Source organism: Anneissia japonica, unplaced genomic scaffold, assembly GCF_011630105.1.
Source record: "Anneissia japonica isolate Jap-2015-1 unplaced genomic scaffold, ASM1163010v1 scaffold287829_len2072220_cov186, whole genome shotgun sequence".
Classification (NCBI taxonomy): Eukaryota; Metazoa; Echinodermata; class Crinoidea; order Comatulida; family Comatulidae; genus Anneissia; species Anneissia japonica.
This window is the reverse complement of record NW_022716075.1, coordinates 268,086-281,456: the sequence shown is the minus strand read 5'-3', so window position 1 is coordinate 281,456 and position 13,371 is coordinate 268,086.

Genomic DNA, 13,371 nt, shown 5'->3' with positions numbered 1-13,371 from the left:
ATTCATATGTTATACACCTACGATCATTAATCTTAATCTGCGGTATCATCATTCCAATATCATCACTCAGTTATCACTCTGGGCGCATGCCAGTGAAATAAACATAAATCAATTTCATTCTTATTCCTTTGAACTACTTTGATAAAAGCTAAATATAATGAATCAAATTCGTTGTGTTAGCATCAATCACAAATTTGTTATGGGCTTCAATGAAACAGTAATTCGCTCGTTACTGAAGGCAGGCAAAGACTATAATATTCTAGTCTTCAATTACAAATGTCGCAGGCGAACATCAACCTAGAAACTTCAGTCGATAATTTTACATGGAGAAAGCAGGCCGTAACACCATGTTAATCTTTAGTTGTGATGGTAACCATTTCTGTTGAGTTAAAAAACATTTATATATGCATATTATAGGTAAATGTTATTCAATATTAAGTGTCAGTTTTTGTTGTTTAAGCACTATCAATATTTTCATTTGCCAAGCGCATTGAGTCCAATCTAAGTTTATTGTTATTATTATTGTTATTATTATTATTATTATTATTATAATTTTATTATGATTATTATTATTATTATCTTAGTACTTATTACTATTATTGTTATTTTATTATGATTATGAGAATTATTATTATTATTATTATTATCTTAGTACTTTAAATATTCTCAATAATTTCATTAGTTTAAATTCTTAGGTTTAACTGCATACAGTATGTTGGACGCTGTCATCGATATAAAGTTGGAGAATTTAAATAGTATTTTATTATTATTCAAGTATCAAGTATTATTATTATTATAATACTATCACTACAGTACTAATACTATAATAAGTATCAAATAATAATAATAATAATAATAATAATAATCTTCGAAGATATATTTAAAATATTATATTATTATTATTATTATTGTTATTATTATTATTATTATTATTATTATTATTTTTGTTGTTATAATACTAATACTAATGATAATACTGTAATAATAATAATAATAATAACAATAATAATAATAATTATTATTTTTATTATTTTTATCATTATTATTACTGTTTGTACTGTATATAAAAAGTCTAAATAAAACACAAGCTAAGTTTAGAACATAAATACACGTCCACAGACTGCACAGGCCTATATATAGTATGATCCCATGCCTGGGATAGATTGGTCTGACAACTGGTACCTTGTTATAATTAGTATGATCAAAACAAAGAGCGCATGGATAATTTCCACAGATTATTTACATTAGTCTGTGCATTGTCTAATGTGATCATCCATCAATCTCTCCGATGAAGAGAAACTGTCACGGAGCATTCTTAATGTGTAGGTATCCAGCACGGACAGAGAATGTAAGACGCTGACAACGCGCTTCTCCATGCTCCGTCTCTCTGAAGTAGTTAATGGCCTCCTAGTGAAGAACGAGTATATTGCTTTCAGGGAATGATAAATGATAACGAAGGCGTTTTAATGGGCACAAAATTGCATAGAACTATCTAGAAGAAGATAAATAAAGATGAGATCAGAGACCGAATGAGCACGCCGAGACCAATAGGCATATTGCTCACCGCATAAACAATATGCCTCTACATTAAACTTTAATTGAGCTTCGGAATTTCATGAGGCTTAGTGCCATATGATATTTTTAATGAGATTCAGTCAGGATGTAATTGAAGTAAAGAAAAGATAACGGTTATAAATGTACGACATACTTTTTGTTTTTAAGTCGATATTATTTTTATTTTCACTGATAAATTGTGGCTGAACTGTTCCTATATTAGTATCACTGATAAATTGTGGCTGAACTGTTCCTATATTAGTACCTTTTAGTGTGAAGTTTTATGCAGTATGGAATACGGTACACGGTACGTTTTTTCATGATAATATTGTAGTAGCATCCCTAAAACGTTATTCGACGAATCAATACTTGTATCCCCCCCCCCCTCTCTCTCTCTCTCTCTCTCTCTCTCTCTCTCTCTCTCTCTCTTAATAACACCATCGGTTTATAAGCGCGCCCTGATCGAATAACATTTTGGATTCAAGGTTTTACTATAATATTATAGGCCTCTTCTAGATAAATACATTTAACGTACATTTGAAAATTAATCCCATCAGGATTCGAACCTAAGAACGATACAGATATGTAAGGCCGTACTGGGTACAGTTCAGTAAATGATGAATAAAGTAACAAAACTACAGCCATATCATAAAGTATCTTGATACAATCGCCAGTATTATCGACTTACATCAGCTTAAGTTTAGGCTCAATTGCTAGACTATGGTTTGAATCTGGCGCGGGATATTCGATTGCGCCTTGGACAAGGCACTTTATCTACAAATGCTCTATGTTGATTATGTATTGATCTATGCAGACTTAATATGCAAGACAGGAACACAGTATTCACGCGGGAATGGAAGAGGCTATGTATGAATGTTAATGCTATCAATAACCAGGGAAATAATAATAATGTACAGCGCTTTGAAATTCAAATTAAATCAAATCAAATTTATTTCGCTTGCAAAGTAAATGAAACAAAAACAACAAAGCGAGCAAAGGTTGTTTTGGCATAAGCCCATACAAAGAACTCCACTATAGATATATACAAAACAAACTACACAGAAACATAAAGACCAAAATATGGAAAACACTATATAATAATAATAATAATAATAATAATAATAATAATAATAATAATAGTAATAATAATTAGCGAAATTATTGAAGCAAGAAACACTACATAGCTGAGAATTAAGCTTTGAACATCCTCTTTGGGTTCGAATCTCATTTTGGACAATACAATTTCTTAAATTAGTGTTTACGCTTTTTCCAGAAACCTCCACTATTGTACTAGTCTTGTTCCAAAATAATTGTAGTAAATCCCAACGTACATTTTCTTTGTTGTTAAAACTATCGCTTCAATGCATGCCCGCACGAGCGTGATGGTTTACAAATGTAAGTCATTGCAAATTTATGAACAAGTAATTAATTTCTGTTATTAAGTCGTAAAGGCCTACCCAAGCTTTGAGAGGGTTTGATTACATACAGTGCAACAAGTTTTTTTATATGGGATAAGATCACGTTCTTTGACAATTCATCGATTAGAAAGAACACCATTAACCCTATCCAGCACCCTTTGTCTAAAAATTAGAATCTATGAAGGGACAAAAAAGAAAGGAGTTTTCCACAAGATTGCGCTCAAATTAAGCTGACAACTAGTTAACATATCATCTAACGCTAAAGAATAAAATAAACGCCAATAGTAATTTCCTTTTTGGCAATGTTAAAGAAAATAATAATCAGAAATTAATTATACACTCCACTGACTATAAAATCTGATTCGCGTACTCGAAAATTGGCGACTGTTTTCATTTTGTTTAAAAGGCAATTATTCTCGACACTGTTTGAGGCGAGGCTTGGTGTTGAGTTTAATTATTTTTTTCTCCATCGTCTTGTTAGATACAATGAATTGAAGTGTGGTTATTGTGTTGATAATTGGAAGTGGTCGATGGAATTCATATCCAAGATGAATTTTCAAAGGCCTTTACTGTCAATAGACTGCGGCTGGTATTGATTGGTGAACAAACTGACACTTTCAGGCGGCTGGCCATACAGATTTAATTTTTTGGAACACAGATTTTGGAGGACATTTTCGTCGTTATTTATTTTTGCATAGGGCCTAATTGTTTTTCTCATTATCTATTTATTTTTTATTTGCAATAATATAACACAATGACATAAATACAAGATACATTGAAAGCAATAAAAGGGAAAAAAATACAGTATTTTATTACCGTATTTATCATTATTCTTTAAAAATGCATTTTGTTTTCTTACTTCCCTTCTTCTCTTTTGGAGGACATTTTCGTCGCTATTTATATTTACATAGGCTCTAATTGTTTTTCTCATGATTTATTTATTTTTATTTGCAATAATATAACACAGTGACATAAATACAAGATACATTGAAAGCAATAAAAAGGAAAAAAACATACAGTATGTTATTATTTGTCATTATTCTTTAAAAATACATTTTGTTTTCTTACTTCTCTTCTTCTCTTTTGGAGGACATTTTTGTCGCTATTTATATGTACATAGGCATTTGTTTTTCTCATTATTTATTTATTTTTTTTTGCAATAATATAACACAGTGACATAAATGCAAGATACATTGAAAGCAATAAAAAGGAAAAAAACACAGTATGTTATTATTTGTCAATATTCTTTAAAAATACATTTTGTTTTCTTACCGTGGTGGAAGTTTGGGTGGTGGGGGGGGGGGGCTGGGGTGTACGTCATCACACCGCATCCCTTTACTCATGGGCCTGGCTTATTAATGATAACTTTGAAGAATGTTTAGCAAGGGATCTTTGTTATGATAAGGTGGGTAACTAGTGAGTCTAAGTTCACGTCTTAATAGACTTTATGTAGGGCCTAGGCCTAGATGCCCGGATATTACTTGAAATATCTTTATTGAGCTACTGTATCTTTTTATTATGACAAATTTCAATGACTTTTTGTCGTATAAATTTGAATATAGGGAATAGGCCTATTTAACAAAATATTGAACATAAATAGAATAAGATTTGATACTAACCCTCACCCCACACACACACACACCAATAGTCACATATATACACCCACACAAACAGCCTTGCACAGCCTGGTCCAAACACCGTAACAAAGACAAATGGGCACTCCGGCTTGTGAGCCCAGTGCTTCAGGTTTCGACCTTTAACCTTTTTTTATTAAACAATTTGTCAGAGTTAAATAAATCAAGGCGTACCTCATTGTATAGTTCTTTTAAATACAATGCATTGCTTAGAATTCAATGCGACATGTATAATAATGAACAAAATGCTAAAGAAAAGTGGAAAGAGCTACAAAAAATATGGAAGGTTTTTTAAAGTAAGAACTGTAACACTTAAAATGTATATGTAATAATTTTTGGGGGATGTTTAAATGTATGTGTATTTAATTTGCAGTCTTTATAAATAATTATGTATAAAGAAAGATAAGATATAGTAATATGTGAGTAAAGAAAGAAGGTAATAAGACCTAATGCTGTTTGTTAAATGTATTGTATAAAGTATGTATATAAAAGGAGGAAAAAAAATATTGAAAATAAATAAAAAAAAAAGACAATAGAAGTGGGTTACCCCCACAAAAGACAAAAAAAAAAAACCAATATAAAATAATCATAATAAAATTTAATTTAAAGTCTAATTTAAAGATTTAATAGAGATAAAAGGGTGAGATTAATTATTGGACTAGGTTGAGATGTGGAAACAGTCCGGGAGGCACGATGTAGGCCTACGATGGAAAACGTTCGGCTAACAGTAGGTGTGGAAACAGACCTCAGGACCTCAAGCCTCTAATGAAAAATGGCCCTGTTCAGGCACTCAGCCAGGTAGGAAGTACGCTAGTAGGGTAACGTGTCCAATGGCAACGAGCAGGGTGGCAGTGTATTGAATGAGAGAATATTGAATGAGCCTCCAGTGGCAAAGTTTTGGTTTGCCAGGAGCCGAATGGCAACTGACAAGTGTGGCAACGGGCCGGTGTCGTCAAAACCTTGAAACCAACTGAATCTTGAAAGTACGTGCGGAAACTAGCCACGTGAAACTTCTCTTTTAGGCCGATGTTAGTGCAGTGTATATATGTTGATTTTGTGTATAAAACAGTAAAATTATTTATCAGTATTGCAATGCTTGTTGTAATTTTTTTTAAATTACTCATATTGGCTTTCATGTATTTTCAAATGAAGTCAGTATCAAAAATTAAAATGAATGAATGGAAAACGAACGAATGAATAATTTAATCAATTAATCAATCAACCAATCAATCAATCAATCAATCAATCAAACAATGAATGAATGAATCAATCAATCGACCAATCAACTTTCCATCAGAAATGATAATTCTTACTTCGGTCTCTATATTGAAATTATTTTGTTATAAAACTTATAATCTTGTGGCGTTGAGTGGCATATGAAGTGCGCAATTAATCGTTTATTGACACGTCCTGGTTGTACCGTCAACAGAACAAATTTTAACACTTTAATCTCTTTGTCTTTTTTCTGAGTCTGCTGATTCTCATTTAAGTGCTATTCTCTTCATCGTGATTTGATCAGTATATCTGAAAAGAGTGATTCGTATAATAAACTGCTTTTAATTATACGAAAATATTAGATGATTAATTCTAGTTTATATAAATGCTATCATTGACGCCAATGATTTGGTTCATATTCATTAAGTTACTTTTGTCTTATGGATCTACTGTTACTCTTAGCTGTAATGAAATATGGATGTTTGTCTGCGTTCGAGTAATACAATCTTACTTGAGCATCCAGGTCCGTTTAATAATTAATATCATTTGCGTCAAAGCATGTATTATGAGGTTTGTTTTCTCATTACAAAGCCACTCAACGCTAACCAATATTATATTTTAGCATTCTTGAGTTAATTTGATTCAAGCATTCGTTGCACACATGTACATTTAGCTTTACGCAATGTTCAATTTGGGACCATGAACATTATTATTTTTTTAATATAAAGGGGAAGGATAACCTGTAATAGAGAATTTGTTACAGATAAAACATATGCCTTTTTATTCGACAGATGGCGCTATGTAATTCTAAAAGCTTGTCAAGGGGCAGAACATGTTAATACCCAGCTTCTTCCGGAAATTTTCTGCCCCTGGGAGAAATTGCAAACGCACGCAATACACTTATTTTATTAATCATCACTGTTTGATACATTTTTTTAGGAATATTCCAGAGATTATTCATGAATATAATGTTCATATCGGTTGAGGCTGTGTAAAGAAAGCCTTTACCAAAGTTACTGGCGGTTTCTGACGAGCGCCATTAACGGTGGGAACAGAAACTGTTCTTAGCAGGCAAGGCGGTGGCACGAGGTTTTGAAGTTGGGTGGGCCCGGTAAGGAATTTTAGATTGAACGGGAAACCGAGGCAGGGGGCCTGGAAGTCGAAGGCACCAGTTTAAGGTCCGGGGGTCGAAGGCCGCGGAAAAATTAGAATTTGTTTACGTTCTGGGAGTGAGTAACCTAATAAGTTGCTGACCAAATCGCCAACCATAATGAGATAGATCCTTTTTAGGTAATTATTGGTGGGCCGAACAGGTTTGGGCCATCACTCACACAATTCTTTTAGTAGGTCCAGGTTCTCCAGCCCATCATGCCTCCGCCGTGCTTGACGGTAGTACTAATATGCCGCTTCATCTCTTTTATTATGTTTCTTCTTATTTTTTTTTATTCTTTATATTGCCTCTTTTTTACTGCTTAATCTATTTGTAAAATCCTAATCATAATTAGAGTTGATAATAATGGACTGACATCGTTCGATATTTAAACGTGACAGTCGTGCATGCTGCTATTGTCGTTATAGTTCAAAACAATTCTCATCTCTTTACACCTGTTATATTTATCTCTCTATTCCAACATGTATTGCTTCTAACGATGGATGCTTCCACGATTGTCATCTTCGTGGTAGTCTTTAAAAGGAATTTCCTCAGTTTGTTTTGTATATAAGTATTTGAACATATTTTGTTGGATCATAGTGTACGGTTTTTCTCCTTCTAAAACACGTTGATATATGGGACACATCGGTTTTTAGTTAATTGTTGCTCCTGTTGTTGATGTTAATTTGGGGTATTAAATATCCACCTTGTAGGAGAGCTGTTGTTTTAATGATATATATATTTTTTTAAGTTTATGTAGTCTGGATTAAGATCGAGCGCAAAGTGTATGTACAGATGGCTACGCTTGTCTAATGTTTTTGAAAAAGGCAGAGGCTATCAAAGATAGGCGTAGTTTGAAACCAATGACATTATTTAATTGTTGTACATCCTGTCTTGGCCGATTTACCAATAATTGCAAAACTAGCTTATAATAAATATATTAACGGTTGGTTTACAAATCTGCTATCAAATCCGATATTTCTAATTATCGCCCTATATAAATTTTATCAATATTCTCAAAAACCCTTGAAAAAGTTTTATATAACGAAACTTCCAAGTTTATCACCAAATATAATATATTTTATAGCAGACAATATGGGTTTACAAAAGGCTATGGCGCTCACTGACCATACCAATAAAATTGATGAACTGAGAACAGACAATATACGGTATAGTAATATCGGAATTTTGTTGACTTTTCTAACGCCTGTGACATAATTGATTGTATCTTTTTATATAAGCTATCTCACTATGGTGTACGGGGTCCAGCACTCGATCTTTTCTAATTTACAAATCGTGCTCATTGTAGGCCCTAATAAATGCTCCAGTTGTATTCTAATTTTCGTTCAGTCACTATTCCCAGCGATCTCTTTTACTATGGGGTGCCATTTGCAGCAAAATCCATGTTAAAATCAAAATGTAATTGCAAAATGCAATGTCTATTGGTCTAATTTATCAACACGTAGGCGCAAATTTCTCAAAATGTAGATCTAGTATCCCAAAATTTCTAAAAACGTAGTTCAAATTTTCCAAAATGTGGTTCTAATTTCTTTAAAATGTAATTCAAACTGAAAACGTAGGTCTGACTAGAGTTCCATAGGAACTATAGGTCTGACTTGATCAAACGCCCTCTTCTGTTCAAAAACGTAATTCCTAGCCAATGCCTGGATTAATAATTACGAAGTTTCCAATTTCCAAGCTGCTAAGGTTTTAAGTGTTCACTTAGATAGTGGGAACATAGAAAAAACATATCAGTGAAATATAAAATTTAAAAAGTATCGAAAAACTTTATATTATTTATTATTTTACCAATGCATTTTTATAACATTTAAACCTAATTTACTCCTTCACAATTAGGCCTACAGCACACGTAATAGTTCTGATATTAATATACCCATCCATAAAATTAACTCTCCGATTTTCTTTGCCACCTGTTAGTCGGTCTGGATCCGATTTGTATTGCTTTGCCTCAATGGTTTTCTGTTGATTTGTGTCTTGTTTCGTTCTGTTCTGTCCCTGTTTTTTTCTCAGTTTGTTTCTTTTTATATTTCAGGCTGTCTCAACACAAAATTTGTTTCCTTATCTTCTCGGGGCTTTGTGGTCTTCCCTTTTTATTCATGTCTAACTTTTATTTTATAAAAACTATATATTTTTTTATAATATGCACGCGAAGATGAAATGTTATACAAAATGTCTGAAAAACTGGAGGGGGCGACAAACTGAAAAATTTTCCAGTCAAGCATAGCATAGACTTTTTACTGGATTGCTACAATATTTATTATTATGACATCTCACTCACTGAGATGATGAGAACACAATGACTTGGCGAGCGTTACATATTATTGCTATAGGCCTACTGTCGAGTCAATACCGTTCAGTACGCCTTTCATCCTGATAGATCAACTCATTTCTCAGATGAAAGCCTTGTGCGTTACAAAAGTGTAGGCCTAATTGCTGAAACTTAATGTCATTAACCGATTGAATTTGCAAAATATTAAGGTTGAAAGACAGTAGAACCCCTCCTTAGACACCCCTATTCAGTGGACATCGTGCCCCTATATTAATGTGATAATCAGGGAAAATATATCTTTTAACACTACAGTGAACCTCAATTAAGGGAAGGGAAGAATTTATGTGTGTGCCAAATCAAATCAATACATTTTCAACAAATATTAAGTACATATATAAAGTAGTTATTTATCCCACCTCACTGTCCCTATTTGGTAATATTGAATACAGGTGTAACTATAATTTTTTCCTGAATTGGATTAGGTAGCAAGTTCCAAAGGCAAATGGTTGTTCACAAAAAAGTAAATTTAAAATTATTACCTTGTTTATCTATAAAAATTAAAAAATTTGAAAATCTTGTGTCTTGTGTCATAAATTTACTGTATTTGCATTGCACATTATTGTTACAATTTAGATTCATCATGGAAGAGTTTGTTCTTAAGTCAACTAAAAAATAATAAAGAATTTATGTTCTCATTGTACGACTACTGCCATAATAATGATAATGATAATAATAATAATAATAATAATAATAATAATAATAATAATAATAATAATAATAATAATAATAATAATAATAATAATAATGACAATAATAATAAATTTATCAAGCACATATGAAACACATACTCAGCTCCCTGGGGAAAATTCCATAATGTTGCAGTTGTAATCAGCGCATTTTATGTGTTTTGAACCTACCAGGTACCGAAAGGTCCACTGATTAATCTCAGATAAGAAAGTATAATACATACTCCAAGTATTGAAATACACGCCAAGTATTGAAATACATACCAGGTACCCACTTGTACTCCTGGGTGGAGAGAGACAACCGTAGGTAAAGTGCCTTGCCTAAGGACACAATGGAAATGCACAGCGATCAAATCAAATCAAAATCAAATCAAATCCATTTTATTGCAATCTGTCAAGATAAAATGTCATCTTCACCAAATTGAAGTTTAACAATATTAAAACATCAATTATTACTAAAACATCAATTATCATTAAAACATCAATAGTTTAAACATCAAAAGAAAAACAAATTATATATAAATATATAAAAAGCAATTCTTAAGAAGTTGTCACCGAGCGGCGCACCCGAATATTACCACTGATTAAAAATACCATGGTTGATAATAAATTTCTTGGATCTCTCTGTCTTTACCTTTGGAAAAGGAAACCGATTTGTTTTCCTGAGGTTATAGGTGATGGTACGTTCAGTTGGCAAGAGATGGTATAGTCTGTGAGAGGGACATTTAATTTTTCCAAAATATTTTTGGCATAATCGGGTGCGGCATTCAGCGAGAACGGGGAGACCAGAGATTTCAAGGGCCCGATTATAACTAACCCCAGGGAGGCTGATGCGAAGCGCTCTTCGTTGAATTTGTTCAAGGGATTTGGACTGAGTACCAGATATGCAAGTACCCCAAACAGGGAGAGCATACTCCAAAACATGGCGAATAATACTGACGTAGAATTTGGCAAGTTCACTTACCCCCAGCCCTGCTCTACGTAGTTGTTTAAGAAAAAATAATCGGGTATTACATTTAGCCAGTAAGGCTTCAATATGCAAATTCCAAGACAGATCGGAAGAAATTGTAACACCGAGGAGATTCGACTGCGTCACGTTGGATATTTGATTGCCGTTTATTACAAGTGGGGCAAACTCTGACTTTCTAACTTTACAGCTAAATCTCATCTCAACGGTCTTTTTTGAGTTGATAACTGTATGGTTCAGAGTTGACCAGTGGGAAACGGTATCGGCAATTGGCTGGAGCTCACTACTCCTATCTCTGCCAATCCTCTCGTATACCGTGGTGTCATCCATATATTTTACACATGGCACCCCAGCAAGGAGATCATTGGCAAAGACAATGAACAGAATGGGCCCCAGCCAAGAGCCTTGTGGAACCCCTCCGTTTACAGTCACCCAAGTGGACAGAGCATTACCAAGTTTGATACGTTGTTTCCTTTGACACAGGAAACAATGGACCCATCTGAAAATATGGTCATCAACCTCAAGATCTTTCAACTTTTGCACTAAGATCCCGTGATCGATCAGGTCATAGGCCTTGCGGAAATCAATTAATAATGCTCGGGTCTCTTCGCCTTTATCGGTAGCAGTAAAACATTCATGTAAGAAATTAATCAATGCGTCTGTAGTGAAAACCCCTTTACTACACCCAAATTGATTTAGATGAATTTTGCCTTTGATCTGTTCCCAGATAAGGTCACCGATGATACTCTCAAAAACCTTCATGACAGATGAGGTGAGGGAAATTGGCCTGAGGTCCTCCTCAATCGATTTAGGCGGTGAAACATTTGGGATAGGGACTACGTCGGCGCTCTTCCAAATATCGGGGATATACCCTTCCCTTAAACTGGAATTTAGAATTGCACAAAGAGCCTTCGCAAGGGTGTTAAAGTTGTCTTTGAGAATCCAGGGAAAGATCCCATCTGGTCCCGGGGCGTTAAAACCTTTAACATTTCTAAGTCTGCTTTCAACCACTACAGGTTCAATTATAAGGTAATCAGGAACAGGTTGTTTCTCAATTTCGGTATTTACGACAGGTGTTAGGGGCTTAAAATCCTGAGTAAGTGATTGAAAAAAAAAGGTTAATTTTGTTGGCAAGAAGCATATCATTTCCCTCAGATAATTCATCGGCCATAACCTTAAGGGGTGGTTCTTAGATTGATCAAGATTTAGAAACTGCTTAATACCAGTCCACCAAGCTCGTGGCTCAGAATTCAATAATCTACTTAAAGTTTTCCTGTAATGTTTAGACCTGAGCGACTTAGATACGCGGTTAACCTTATTGCGCAACTTTTTAAATTCGCCCATTCTGCCCGATTTGAATGCACTTTGTCGCTGGGCAATCGTTTTCTTAAAATACTTAGTAATCCACGGCTTATCCGCAGAGCATTTCGTAACGTTAATATAAGGGAAATGTTTGTCTATAGAAGACTGTAAGAAATCATTAAAAATATTAAACTGAAAAACACATTCACTAGCAAAATAAACATCTTGCCATCTAAAGTTTAAAAGTTCGGTAGTGAAACATTCAACAGTAGTCGGATTAATAAGTCTCTTCTTAAAACTCTTAAAAATGACAGGCTGCTTATGTGATTCGGCAACAGGTTCACAAATAACCACATAATGATCAGATCTACCAACAGGTTCAATTGACGGTTCCTTGTACAAATCACCCAAAGTCGGAGAAATATATATTAAGTCCAGGATACCGGTTTCACGTGTAAACTTCGAAACTATCTGATTGAGTGGATATTTTATAAGTTGGATGTCCTTCATCCGATTGAAATCACCAGCCACCAGGAAAGCTGTATCAGGGTGTGACGGCTGCAAATGAAATCCAAACAACTAGTAATATGGCATGACATATTCCAATCATTTTGGTCAGGGGGGTGATAAACCACGCCAATCGTGATGTTAGCAATTTTGCGTGGTAACCTTTTTGGGTGGATAGTAATCCATATAGTGGGATTGAACCTCCGAGCGAGGGATTGAACCTCCGATCTCAAGGCTGAGAAGCAGAGCCGCAAACGCTGCGCCAACAAGCTCCTACAAAAATATTATCAAGGGGACAATTTCACGTGTTTGATTAGTGTTTGATTAAGGGTACACTATTTAGGGGACACCCCTATTAAGGGGACATTTGGTATCGAAGGTGTCTCCTTCATAGGGGTTCTACGTTAAATGACATGGGCACGACAAATTATGTCTGTAACCGGGGTCGTCGTGTAATTTCATCATCTCAGTGAGTCAGGTCACTTGTGAATAATATAATTAGGCCTACCCATAGCAAAAGTTATGGAGTAGTACGTAATGGGTTTAGTCTAGGAGTATCTTAGTGTCAACACCAAGGATAAGACTTGT